Genomic DNA, 14965 nt, shown 5'->3' with positions numbered 1-14965 from the left:
AGTTTTTAAAACCTTCTTGTTCCTTTGGATTTATGAGTCTTTTCCTTCTACTTCAGAGATTCACTTAACGGGGACGTGCCAGACCCTCAAGTCCCCTTGGTTTATGGTGTGGATCCAGCCCACAGCCCTGTCATATGCCCCGCCCCACGGCAAGCTTGCAGTGTAGAGCTGCACCAATTGCGTGAGACGACATACAAGACCACATAATACAGGGGATTCTAAGAGAACAAGCATTTCTTTGCTTCATTTATAGTATCATTGTGGAAGGATGAAATGCTATAAGTCTGCTTTGCCCGAGTGTGGACTTGTAATAATCCACCCAAAACTTTGATTGTTCCCTTAACTTTGCCTTGTAAAAGCTTCTGTGGCTTTTGTGGATTATTACTTTGTAATGTTTGGACAAACATCAATTAACATACATCAAAACGTTTCCACTTGTGTCCCTCTATGAATGGAAGAGACCCAAAAGACACAGGGGTTGGAAACACTCACATGGCGATGACAGGAAGCCAGGCTGTGCAGACAACACAGGTGTGCTGCTAGATATGTGTTGGGAACAGGGCATTTCTTAATGGAGCATGGAGTAATTATCTAACCAGACCTCTAAAGAGTAGCTTTATTGCAAGGCTTAGCTATTGTAAGGACTTTTTCTATAAACCTAGGAAATTAGTGGTTGAAAATCAGATGAAGTTTGTGAACCTGGCTGTTGAAATTGGAAGCAGCAGAAATTATGTTAGTTTTCATGGTCACTTGAGAACTTTTTAATGTTTAAAAGAATTTCTCGAGAGAAATTTGAATTCATAAATATTGAAAATATTTATGTAATAATGTCCAACAAAAATATTCCCACAGCCATATTATATTAAGGAGTTTTAAATATATGCCATCTTTTGGTGTTTGGCTTATTCTTGTAGGGATATTTTCTATCTATGAGGCCAGTACTGTGTGTAGCTGGAACAAATTCATGGCCAAACCTTTACTGGTCTGTACTGTCAGTTATAAAACATTGACAACAGATTCTTGTCTAGCTGAGAGCACTACAGCTGCAAATCTCTCTCATTATGTGTTCCTCTGATAATAATGTCTGTATTTCTGTGGCAAATCCTCAGAACATATTAATGTTGTTATTAAAGACTACGTCTAATTTGTAAAGGCTCTCTAAAATAACCCAAGAATAACTTCATTTTTAGGATTATTTTGTATATTATTATCATCAAGGCCTAGTTCCTGGAGAGTCTCATTAATAAGTTTTAATAATCACATCAGGTCAATTTGCTGTCCAAAGAAGTCTACTTTATTAGAGTGGTATATTTTAATACTCATTTTCCTAGATTGTCTTGTAAACCAAATTGAAGTGTTGCTTTTTGTATTAATTTCTTTTGCAAATAATTGTTTTAGCAAAAATTGCAATAATGTTCTTGTGAAGGAAATAATAGCAACTGAATTCTGCTCAATAAGAGATATAAAAACTCTGTCTGTTAAGAGGATTTGTTAAAATGCAAGAATCATTCACTTGGTCTATTAAACTAGGTAAATTAAGTGTTAAGTGGCCCATTAAGCACAAGGAGAAATCTTTGTGCTCTGCGGGGGACAGAAACATAAACAGGGGTACCTATGGTTCATATTAAAATAAAGGTGGATCTGACCTTATGAACACACCTGATTTTGAGGCAGGGTAGCATAACACTGGCATTTTTCACTTTCAGCTGACGTTCTTTAGGTCCTCGCATGGATAAAAATGACATTGTATCCTTCCTCAATCTTAGGTTGCCATTTGAGATGGGTGCTTGAAGCAAAGGCCTCACCTGGGGCCGCTTGTGTACCTGCTCTGTCCTCTCTACATTTAAAATTTCTGCTTTTTTTTAATGTACGTAACTGTAACCACAGGCAATCTCTTTCAATATGATCTTTAAAGCCAATTATCTTCTATTATCTGTGTGGAGGGACAATCCTTTTCCATAAAATCATTGTATTGTATTTGTGTCAAGGACATCAGATCTTTAAGAGAGGTATGCTTCAAAATATGCCAGAAACTGTCTTCTGCTTTTGGCCCCATGGACTGTGCAAAGCTGTTTTGCTTACACAGTTTAGCTGGAACATCGCAAGCCTGGACCCTTTTGGAGTTCCAATATGGCCCCTGAAGAAAGGAAATTTAATCTGGTGGAAAAAACACGGGCTTTGAAGTCTGAGAGACCTGGTTTTTGATGCTGTCTCTGCTATTTACATCACAAGCTTATTAGTGACAAGGAGGATTAGTGACAATGCAGGATGTGTCCAGCACCTTTTTTGGGCATTTGATAGATTAAAATCGAATAAGAGAAAGCTATCTTGGAAAAATAGTCCCATTTATTTCATTTCAGCTCCCTAATTCTGCAGTTTTAGCTTCATTTTATTCAGAAGTACGAGGTGACATGACGTCTCCCACTTATATAATTTTACTGTGGATGTAGAGGGGGACAAACTAGGGAGCGAATAGTAAGAATGAGGAAAAATATAGAGAGCCAACAAGATATTACTGAATCATAGCCATGTATTTGTAAGATTCCTTTTAGACCTGTCACAATAGGAAAGTGGATTTAATTTAGCCTAAGAGGCAGTTGCATTTCTTCTACTTTTATTATCCTGTCTCATGAATAAAAGGTCATTTTGATTATCACAAGCTCGAGTGAAACTTTCCTATGTGGCTTTGAGGAGGGATCCCTGACCTATTTATGTTTAATCTATTTTGGTAACATTACTTATTAAAAATGACTTTAGACTTCCAAGGACTTTTCCTGCCAACTTGCTTTTGTTGGTCACCTATCACATGGCTATCATTTTTAGACACTAAATGAAAAGCGTGTGTAGCAAAGCACAGAAATGCACTTCTATTCCGTGTTACCATGGGTAGTGTCCAATATGAAATATGAGTTTTCTTGAAGTAGAGCACACTACTTTAATTATTACGTGCATTTTGGAAACATGAATATTTAAACAATAAGAAACTTGGAAGCATAGCATAAATTCTTTCTAGCTAGACTCTGACCTAGTCATTTCTTCCACTCCCAGCCAAATCTGGTCTGTAAATGCAGACCAAGAGATGAAACACCGTGGTAACCTTACATTCATTGGTTCTAGAGGAAAATGCTAAAAAAAAAAAAAAAAAAAAAGTGGTCACATGAAATAACATCTTTTGTTAGTACTGAGCCCCAAAGTTGCTTACATTATTTTTTTCCCATTGTCTATTTTCATTTGAGTGATGGTAGGTGCTTTTGTTATTCACAACTTTTCTTCTGTTCAGTTCTGAGGAGAATGAAATCACACAAAATATGTGGCTTATTAGAATATTTGAATAGTGCACATAAGGTTGTAAATCAGGTCTTATTATAATCCCTTCTTAATTGTTTTTTCATATTTTTCCCTTTAGATTTTAACTTTTCAGTGCAAAGATAGATATTATCATACATTTCCAAAGATTAATTGTACTCATGCGGAAATGAATAAAACCTTTGCTCTTCATGTAAAACACACACACATATCACACACAAGCATGCACACAACTGGAATGCAAAGTGTAGATCATCCTTAGGCTTTGGAGAGCACGCCTCTAGCTGTTGTCCTCATGAAGAGTTGTGACCCTGCTAAAGGTTTCATTTCTACATTTTCTAGGTAAAAGTAATGAAGGTTTTGACAATCTGCTAGTTTTATTTGTTGTTTATTTGTTGATGTTGAAATAAATTTACTTGAGTTCCTGTAATATAAGCTATTGGACATTGAATAAATTGTTATATTAGGCTTTAAGATTTATAATGAGTTTTAAATTAACAGTAATTCTATTTCTGATTATCAGATTAATAATATTTACTCAGAAAAAGAACTCATGTAGGTATAAATAAATTGTAAGAGCCAGAAAGCTCCTGATAATCTAAATTTAGTAGTAGTATGAATAATTGACCCTCACGAGCAAAAACAGCATCTTTTTATTAGTCTTTTCTCTTTCTGTATAAGAAACTTGTTAAAGACTTTTTTTCATTTAGGGAACACTTTTCAGTAATTGGCTTCCACCAGACACATTTCTGCTAGATTTGTTTTCTACCTTAATTTGGTCAGGTAACATGGGGGAAAAATGGTCAGGGTACCTAAATAGAATTTGTAACTAAAGTTAGAACTGGGAATCTTTTCAATTATTTTGTTGGAACTATATATGACTTTTTATAATATTTGTCACTGTTTTCTTTGAGCCAATGAGAATAGAAAATAGGAACCTGTAAAAAATACACTGAAGTTTGGTCTTGTTCATCATTGTATTGCAGGATTTGTTGAGTCAACGAGTATGCTCTCCCGAAAAGACATCACCATTTGTTATGCTTGAAGTGTGCAGTGATATCAAGATATCTTACCACTGTCTACTCAACCTGACAAAGATGTAGAGGAAAAACTTATGATAGATCCCAGGACCCCAAATTTAAACAATATATTAAGCACTCTTTTGTGAATAAGGCCTGAAATCAATAGTTTTTAGGGGCAGTTGGGGGTGGTGAGTCAGTAAAGGAAAACAATTATTTGGTTTGCCTCCTAATTGGGATTATCAGTGGCTACAAATATTGAATTCAGATAGGATAATCTGAATACCATATATCCCTCTTCACTTTCAACTTTTTTGTACTCATATTGATACTTGCCAGTATCAGCAAAGGGAAGAGAAGCCCAGGGCTGGGAAGAAAGTTTATGCAGTAAGTTGGTGCTCTTATGCAGCTCGATAAAAATTGATGACCCAATGTTATTTCAAGGACATGTTATTCTAAGTCTGAAAGGAGTGTTGCAACCTAATCCTTATCATCTTCACTCACCTGCCTCCAATCAAGACTGCTACTGACAAGAGCTTAAAAAGACAGGAAGAGGAATTTAGATTTGAGTCAATACACAACAACACAACCAGGCATGTGTTCCCTTAAAAATCTTGCCTTCCTGAGTGTGTATCCCAATATTATGGAAAATTATGTATATATATGTTTCATCCACACTGATATGTTTTTGTTTTTGACTTAGGACATTAAGGAAATCTGAGACCCTTTGAGCCATCTTAATCAAATGCTTCAAAAATATCTCAGAGACAATGGATTAAAATAATTGCTGTAGAGGGTAAGGGTGGTGGCATGGAAGAGTTTTCACAAACTTTTGTAGTCAGAGAGTTTTTTATTTTTTTATTTTTTTAACCAGAAAAAACCTATAAGGAGAGCCATGAGGAAAGAGATAGAAGAGGCTGAACATTGAGAAGTGGGAGGTTACCTGCTACATGTGTCGGTAAGATAGAAGGTATGTTGGCCTGGAGGAGGATTTTCTAATGCTGAGCTTGAGCCTTCCTCCCTTACCTCTGTTCATTGGGAATGTAGAACAGCTGCTCACCACCCATATGATTCCATTATTTAATTTGCCAGCTTTTTTCTGGGAATGAAATAATCCTGATTCCTTTAGGCTTTCATCATGATATCTGTTTCCCTGCTTTATAATCATTTTCACCAAGTTCTTCTCCAACTCTCCTCATTGCAATTACAACTGGGAGCTCCAGAAGGGAATAGTGCTGCTGAGTGTAATGGGAACACGACTAAGACTGTTTTTAAAAGCATTCTCCATTGGCACAGTTAAATTACTGTACAGTTTTACTTCATTATGTGGTCTGATTTCAGTAACTGGGTTTAGAGGAGACATTGCCCAAAGAAAGGGAAGTCACCAGTTTTAATAATTGCCTTTTTTTTTTTTAATTTCTGAAAGGAAATTTCAGTAGTATTACGTATTTGTCCTTCGTTTTCCTCTGATTTTTTCTACGAGTTAATTTGATCTTTATGGACAAACACATTTTATTCTGCATATTTTAATTGGAGTTAAAAGTATACTAATGGCTTCTGTTGGTGATGGCATTCATTTATTTATCCGTTTATGCACTCAAGGCATATGTTTGAACTCCTAGCATGAGAAAAGCTATATTCTAGGTGATAGGGTTAAAATAGTGAATAGTGAATAAAGATAAATATAGCACCTAGAGTCTCGTGGTTGAGAAAGGTATTATATTAATGCCTATGTAGTTAAAAATTGAAATATAAGACAAAAAAGAAAGGAAATTTGTATGAGAATATAAGATAAAGGAAACTTACTGGGGACAAAATGAGGCTTCTCTTGGGAAAACAAAGGCACTGGAGCTGACATTTGATGGATGAGTTAATTGGACAAAGAGGCAAATGTGTCTGCATTCTTTGTAGAGGGTTCCTCCTACGCGGCCATCTTGGATCAATCCCCAGTATTATATATTTATTATACAGTTAGCAGACTTCAATTTGTATTGTCTCCTTTAATTCTTCTAGTTTGAATTAGCTGTTTTCCCTTCATTTTGTCATAGGAGTCCGTCATCTGAGTTTCTATTATATGCTGATCCTGTGTTAAAGGATTTGAATTTTACTGATTAAACAACAAAATTTTGTATTGTGCTATACCATTCCTTAGAGCTCTGCTTTGAGTAAAAAATAGCCAATGGCTTTCACTTTTCATCCTAGACTTTGTTGCACTACTGAACCCTCCATAAATCCCTGTAGTCAAGTCTGTATAGACAGACGTTGTCACAGAGGCACTCTGTCCTTTTTCTGCTTTTGGAGAATAGGTGCTAAATTTCCCCAAATTCTTTTTCTTTTTTTTTTTTTTTTTTTTTGAGACAGAGTTTTGCTCTTGTTACCCAGACTGGAGTGCAATGGCGCGATCTCGGCTCACTGCAACCTCCGCCTCCTGGGTTCAGGCAATTCTCCTGCCTCAGCCTCCCGAGTAGCTGGAACTACAGGCGTGCGCCACCGTGCCCAGCTAATTTTTGTATTTTTAGTAGAGACGGGGTTTCACCTTGTTGACCAGGATGGTCTTGATCTCTTGACCTCGTGATCCACCCGCCTCGGCCTCCCAAAGTGCTGGGATTATACGCGTGAGCCACCGCGCCCGGCCAATTTCCCCAAATTCTAATAAAATTTCATTGAATGGGACAGCGTCCTCGTAAAATGGCGATAAGCATATATGACCCTTCTGCATATCCCAGTAGCTGTATAGTTCTGTTTTGAGCTGCCTGATTAATCGACTCCCTAAATCCCTCCCTAAATTCTTGATTAGTTAAGATTTCCCACATTCCTGACCTTTCCTTGAATTCCGTAGTCCCTAAAATTTGACTTACCCATCCTGACTGTTGGCTACTCTTTAAATATCTTAGTTTGGAGCCCTGATTGACAATCCCTGCATGGTTGTTCTTCAAGCATGTAGTGAATGTTACATTCTCATGTGCCCTATCACTATGCATTTGTTTGGTATCTTTTAAATCATTCATAGAGAAAAAATGCAAGAAACTCAAACAAAATAGATAATATGATATAGAACAATGTTTAGAATATGGTCCTTCTCTTCAAAAGAAGGACTTACAGTAAAAGGATTTTCATTTTCAGTGGCAATACCTTTGATTATTAAGGATGTTCATCACCTCCCTTTGTGAGGCAGGAAGAATGACTTATCCAAATCATTCATTTTGTTATGAAAAGAATATTTTACTCATTTCAAGTGGGCACATTCATTCTTCCACATTGAGCTCTGTGGACTCTTAGGTGATATGAGGATACTAACTAAATCTAGGTAACTCCTAATTCTCTAGTGTCCCTTTCTTCACCCTCCTGCTCCCAGGCTTACCAAGTGTTGGACATGACTCATTTCTCTCCGTGTTCTATTACTCATACAATTTGACAAATATTCAAGCAATATGGCAAGGATTGAGCAGCACTTTTTCTTTTTCTTAACTGTAAGACTTCTTTACGGTCTGTTGTCTTCTGGGCCCCCCTTCCTCATCCACCTGTTTCTCTTATTTGCTTTTGAGCTTCATTAGAGTTCCCATTATGATAGTTTTCTTCTCTATGAAAGTGCAAAAGAGAAATGAAACATAAATACTATCTTCTCTAAGTAGTTGTAAGGAGTTTGCCAAACTGCAACATCAAAGGGAACAGTCCCCACAAGACTGCCCTCATCTTGGACACCAATTGCAAGTTCAGAGATTTCCCAAAACCACACTCAGTTTTGATAACCTGCTATTGTGACTCACAGAACTCAGGAGAGTGCTATATTTGTGATTAGTTTTATATTGAAAGGAGGCAAAATAGAACAGACCAAAGAAAGAGATACACTGGGTAAATTCTGGGAGGCACAGTTTCTGGTCGTCTCCCGGTGGAATCCTGGATGACATTACCTCTTCCAGGCTGCTATGTGAGACAATACTCAACCAGTACTGCCCAAGAGAGAGCCTCACTTGATCTTCAGTATCTGAAGTTTTTATGGGAGCTTCATTATGTTGGAATAATCGATTGAATCATTGCCATGTTTGTAGCTCTCCTGCCTCCCTGGAGGTTGGGCTGACACCATGTGTTCCAAGGGGTCCACCATAAATCACCTCATTAGCATAAACTGTTCAGGTGTGCTTGAGGGTTTGTTGTGAATGACAAATACACTCCTACGGTGCAGAAGTTCCAAGGGCGTAGCGGTCCCCTCCTGAAAGCCAGGGGCAAAGGCCAGACCTATCTTTGGACTAAGGCCAAATTCATTCTTACACAGTAGTTAATATAAGAAAATCTGTCAGTCTTTTAACTAACATATTTATATATTAATGTGTATTATATATCTAAACATAACATATTCTATTTATAGTATATAAATACATGTAAAATGAGATAGAGATATCTGTGAAAATGATCAACTGTTTGGATTATAACCTTTGAATGATATTTTCTTTTGAAGGATCTTTCATGCAGTCATGGGACAAAGTGAAGTAAGTCACCATTAGAGGTATCATTATATATGCAGTATTAGCACACCTACCTTAACCTCATTTTGTGGGAAGATGCCTCCAAATCTTTCATTTATTTATTAATTATATGGGTCAAGATGGCCAGGGGAAGACCTATGTTAATTCTAGCTAAATAATTATGAGCTTGCTTGGCTTATAATAAACAATGATGTTTATACACCAAACTAAACTATATTATTGGTACGGTTAATTAGAAATCAAACGGCAACAGGAGGCCTAAGGTAAAAGACCATCTTAGAGCGCGGTAACACTGGGGAACACCACGGGGTGGTTGCAGAGCAGGTAATACTGCTCTGGTCCCACGAATGCCTTCTCAACATGGAGACTGCATGAGGGCCTTATAACGAGGGCTTATGCAAAGATCTCTGAGAAGGGAGGTGACCTCTGCTCACAAGATCTGGGAGGGTCTTTGCAGATGGGAACTGGCAAGGAGGAGAAAAGCCTTGCAGGGCAGAGATCACGGAACACCTCAGGCTCTGCCTAGGTTCTGGAATGTGGAGTGATTTGAATTACTCTATGTCCTCAATGCTCGGGAGATAAAAGCCCCTTGATGCACCAGGTGTGGTCAGACCTCCGTGACTCCTCATCTGCTATACTTCTGATGCAGCTGCACCCTGACAATAATTGGTGATAAACTCAGAGTACTAATTTAACATGTCTTAGAAGGATCTCAAGTGCTGTTAAATGCTCAGAGCACTAGTTTAGCATGTCATAGAAGGATCTCAAGTGCTCTCCACCTGGCTATCTTACCTACCCCTTCATCCTCCCCTTCCACGCCCATAAGATCAGTGAGATTATACACATAATAAAAGTGTTCGGAGCCCAGAGCTCGGGGCCAATGCGGTTCCCACGCTTGCGTTGGTCCCTTGGACCCATGCTATAAATTCTACTCTTGTGTCTCCGTCTTTAATTCCTTTTCTCAATCCCTCGTCACCGCCGGGACTAAGGGTACCCATATATGGGCTTGGGCTGGTGCCCAACAAATTGGAATTACTTCATTCCTTTACAATTTAAAATTTATTAATTGAGAATCTAGGGTGGGTCAGGCACTGTGTTATACATTTGGTATAACATGAAAACAGCATGGTTTCTGTCTTTGAAGAGCTACCATTCTATTGTGGAGGCAGTGAGAAAAATTGTAATACAATACTATAAATGCTATACTAGTTATGAACCAGGTCCTGCGAGAACTAAATGTAAGTACTTTCATTGAATTTGTGTGTAAGAAGTGGAATCCTGGAAACAAGTTTCTATGTCTGTCACATCGTATGTATAGTACTGGACAAATTCCAGTGTTAAAATTAAAGTTTAATTATATAAGTTGGCATAAAGTTTTCATCTGTGTAGCCACTAAAATAGAAGTTGCTATTATATTTAATAGCTCCTTTTAAAAGCACCAAACTGTTTTATTTAACAAAAAAATCACAATCATATTTTTTCATCAACTGCCAACAAAGTCTTCTGTTTGTATCATATTTCCAAGGAATTTCATCTTGTTACTAAGTTGTTTTGAGGGCAAAGTTTTTCTAATTTTGTCCTTACTACATTCTCCTTAGGAGGAGAAAAATCAGAATTCTCCTTTCTGGTCATCTGTGAAATCTAGTATCTTGTCAGCTTTGTAATCATGTTTCATTAACTTCCCCAAGTGCATGCAAAATACTCCGAGAAACTGTACATTTCAGACCTATATAAGAAGGGAATCATATATTTTGACCTTTAATATATGGTTAACCTTTATTATATAATATTTTATTCTTTTATTATTTCATACATTAAACCTTTAACAGTTTCAAGTCCTAGCAATAAGATAAAAATCCTTGGAAAAAAGTTAGTAGTTACTCAGATATTATTGAATATAGAAATATTAATGTATTTCACTAAAAATATATTCTTCTAGAAGACTTTCCAAACAAGTTGTATCAGGATAATGTAAGATAATGACAGGGAATATTGGAGAAGGTACTCTTCCAAGGACTTTGCATGTAATAACTTATTTAATTTTCTTAACAATGAGGTACATATTAGTCTTACAAATTCTTTCTTAGCAGGGTCTCTAAAATAGATGCTTGTTCCTCTACTTTTGATTCAACCTAAGAGCCAAATAATAAGAAAATGTTATTATCCAAAACTTGGAAGCATGGGAAAAGATAACTACGTGACTTGCATTGTTAAGTGACGGCGTTTTCTAACAAGCTCACCTAAAGGTCTTCTGTCTTAAGAATGTAACTTTCCTTGACTTGCTGTTATTTACTGGTATCCATGACAACATTTTATAGCTTTGTAAGCACAGGTCTTAATTTGCAGAAAGCCAAGAGGGTGCACATGTTTATTTTTCTAGTAGTGATGGAAATAGTTTCAGCCCAGTAAAAAAGATCACCTCAAACAGTCAGACAGTACTGTTTTTTGTTGTTGTTATTCTAGTTTAGCAATCCCATTCCAGTTTTCTTCCTTTCTTTCATTGACTCTATATACATGGGTCAGTATGCTTTAGTAAAATGACCAGCAAAAAAATGCCCTTTGCATCTTGCTGATTTCCTTAACAAATTCCATAAAACTTTGATTGTGCATCTATATGAGAATTATGTTGTCTTAAGATTTTGAAAATTATGTTTGACAACAAATGACTACTTTCTTGAATTCTTACTGCATTAATCCATTTAGGCTGCTATAACAAATACTAATAAACTAGTGGCTTGTAAACAACAAACATTCATTTTTACAGCTCTGGAGGCTGGGAAGTCCAAGACCAAGGTGCTGATGGATTAGTTTCTGGTGAAAACCCATTCTTCATACATAGTGCCTAGCTGTGTCCTCACATGAAGGATGGGGCTAGCTAGCTTCACAGGTCTGTTTTATAAGAGCACTTATCCAATCATGAGAGCTCCACTCTTGTGAACTTATCACCTACCAAAAGGTCCCACATTTTAATTCCACTGCCTTTAGGGTTAGGATTTCAATAAATAAATTTTGTGGAGATAAATGTTCAGATTGCTGCACCTGTTAACAGATTAACTTTCCTATAATGTCTGCCCCAACTTGCTATCAATCTCGTATTTCCCTTTTTTTTTTTTTGAGACAGAGTCTCACTCTGTCGCTCAAGCCAGATGGAGTGCAGTGCTGCAATCTCAGCTCACTGTAACCTCCACCTCCCAGGATCAAGCAATTCTCCTGTCTCAGCCTCCTGAGTAGCTTGGATTACAGTTGCCTGCCACTATGCCCAGCTAATTTTTGTATTTTTAGTAGAGAAGAGGTTTTGTCATGTTGGCCAGACTGGTCTTGAACTCCTGACTTCAGGTAATCCTCCCACCTTGGCCTCCCAAAGTGCTGGGATTACAGGCATGAGCCACCATACCCAGTCTTATATTTCACTTTTAACCCAATTCCAAAACAAAATAAAACTATTGCCCACCAGAGCAAGCCAGGATTCATTGTGAAATTCCAGACGCTCTGTGTTAGATTTTCAGGACTGCCATAACAAACTGTCACAAACTTGGTTTCTTAATACAATGGAAACTTATTCTTTCACAGTTCTAAAGGAAAGAAGTCCAAAATCAAGGCCTTAGTATTACCATGCTCCCTCCGTGACTCTAAGGGAGAATCTGTTTATTTTATTTTATTATTTTTTCTTTTTTTGCCTCTTTCTGCTCTGGGAGCTATTAGTATTACTTAACTTGTGGCTGCAAAATTCCAGTTTCTGCCTCCATCTGTGCAGTACCTCCTCCTCTTCTGTGTTCTCTCCTCCCTGTCTGTCAAATATCCTTCTGCCTTACTCTTATGACATCTGTCATGGCATGTAGAGTCCACCCATACAGTCAAGGATGATCTTTAAATCTAAAGATCCTTAGCGTGGTTATATCTGCAAAGATCCTTTCTCCAAATAGCTAACATTCAGAGGTTCTGGGAATAGAAGGGAATTAGGATGTACTCCTATCTTTTGGAGGGCTACCATTCAACCCACTATACTGCCATATCCAGCCCCAGTTCAACTCTCCATGCTTACCTCCAAGTATTTCTTGATAAGTATTTCTGTTTATTTCTTGATCCCTCTCCTATCCATAACCCACAGACTTTACTCGTTACAGCTTGTTGTTTTTGTTGATCATATAGTTTCTCTGTCTAGTACAGCTTCCCTCTCCTTTAATGTGTCTAGTGTCTTAGCTTCCTTCAAGCAGGCTTCCCCTGTCCCCATCCCCAGCTTTCCTCATTCCAGGCTGAGTCTGGTGCTTTCTCGGCTGCTCTCACTGCACTGTGAACATACTCTTATTCTGTTGCTTTCTGAATTTCATTGGCTTTCCCCTTCTGTATATATCTGTATACCCCATCAGTCTTTTTCTCAAACAGCACAAAGTATGTACAACCTCACTCAGTTTCTGTCCATAACAGTCATTTACTAAGTTATTAGATCAGTCTCTAACTCAAAACCTACCTGTTCTTAAAATTCAGCCTACAACTTTCTTTACAATAAAAAAATCTAGCATGTGAATTATAATTTATTTTGTGTTCTGGTAGTTCCTCAGCTGTCTTTCTTATGCTTGCTTGTTTCACTTAAGTTATTAACTTTAGAGAATAAAATTAATGTCTTCTCTGGTAGATGTATTGGGAACATAGAAATAGCTTGCTGGATTTTTTCACTTAATCCCCAGTGGAAACATCAAAAATATACATTGGGAGGAATATAACCTGGCTTAAGTTTATCTTTTACTTTTCTCCCCATTATAGAAAGTCAGACTTTACTTCTCAACAGTTTAGTAATGGTTTAGAACTAAGAAAATTTGTGTTCCTGTTGGAATTTCTGGTTCCGAGGTTTTAAAAAACTGTCAGCTTTCATAAAACTGGTTTGTAGAATTTCCCTCCCTATTTTATATCTTAATCATAACCACAGTATAAATAATTTGTTGTTTCAAAATCTCCATTCACTCATCCATTTTGTTCTTATTGACCTTGGCTTGTGAAATTTGGGTGGAAATAATCAGTAACTAGGAGAAGAATATTTGAACTTTGATTTTACATTTCAGACAAAGCCCTAACTGAGACTTCAGTCACATGAAAGTATGAAATTATTATCTGCCTACTTTGGAAAAACCACCAGTTTAAAATATAAAAGAATTGTATTGTGTGATAGCTTGCTTTAAGAAATTTTATTTTCTATTCTTAACTATTAAATGAATATTTGGGCAGTGGAAAATTTTTGTTTTCTATAGCCTTAGGAATGTTAGCCTTAAAATCGTTTAAAAAATTCACCTGGTGTCAGGTATCATTAAAAACTCCATATTTGTGCCAGATTAACTGAAAACTTTGGCCCCAGATAAATTGGTGGATTTGGGCCAAGTTTTGGACAAACTTGGGTATTTCTTTATTTCAGCTAGAAAGTACATAAAGCTCTGTGGATTCTTGCCCTCTGACCTAAACCAACTAAAATTCAACAATTTGGCTATGATTTCCTTTGAGGTTTCATATATTTTTTCAGCTATAAAACGTGAACCCAGGTCAAGAGACATATACTGAAGCCTCAGTTTTAGCAAGAAAAATGTTTATGAACTAAAAGTGGAAATTCTACAGAAACTTGGCTGAGGAGAAAACTTTAAAACTGGAACAATTAGGTTGTTTGGGAGAAGCGAATCTTTCATGTAATTTGCTCTCTTTTTTTCTGTTTTCATAGTTTTAACGAATTTTACACTAACAGGCTTCTATGTTGCATTACAATCTTTTGATAGGATCTATAGAGAAACTTCTCTCATTTTTTTCCCTTAATGTTTTGACTCCTTAATTTGAATCACTCTTTTATTTCTTTTTAATGCTGTTCTATTATAGGGAACTTAGCAAATTTCTCTCAAGGGCTGAATCAAAGGGAACAGAGAGTGAATCCAGCAACATTGCCCTCCAAATTATGCTCCCTTGTGAACCCTGTGTTGACCACTTTCTCTGGACAAGGACACAGCTCTGTACCATGCCGCAACTCAGGATGAGTTTCTTGTGTTTTGTGGAAATGCTTCCCAAGAGGTGAGGAGGTGACCTCTATCCCTCCCCTTTGTCTAGACATCTCAGTCTTGGAGCTCATGATTATTTCTAAAGAGTTTCTAGCTGCTCTTACCAGAAGTGTGTTGAGCCCTTATG

General features: G+C 37.1%; 1 long non-coding RNA gene across 1 annotated transcript in view; it reads left to right on the top strand.

Annotated features, from left to right (window-relative positions):
• The first annotated feature begins 5225 nt into the window (after positions 1-5225).
• Positions 5226-14965, top strand: part of LOC135277749 (uncharacterized) — a 34326-nt gene continuing 24586 nt past the window's right edge. The window contains exon 1 of the long non-coding RNA XR_010345334.1: positions 5226-5295. This is a non-coding gene — a long non-coding RNA (uncharacterized LOC135277749). The remainder of the gene's footprint in view (positions 5296-14965) is intronic.

Source organism: Aotus nancymaae, unplaced genomic scaffold, assembly GCF_030222135.1.
Source record: "Aotus nancymaae isolate 86718 unplaced genomic scaffold, 86718_ANA_hifiasm-v0.15.2.pri h1tg000033l, whole genome shotgun sequence".
Taxonomy (NCBI): domain Eukaryota; kingdom Metazoa; phylum Chordata; class Mammalia; order Primates; family Aotidae; genus Aotus; species Aotus nancymaae.
The sequence above is the reverse complement of the archived record's forward strand: the minus strand, read 5'-3'. Positions and strand labels throughout refer to the sequence as shown.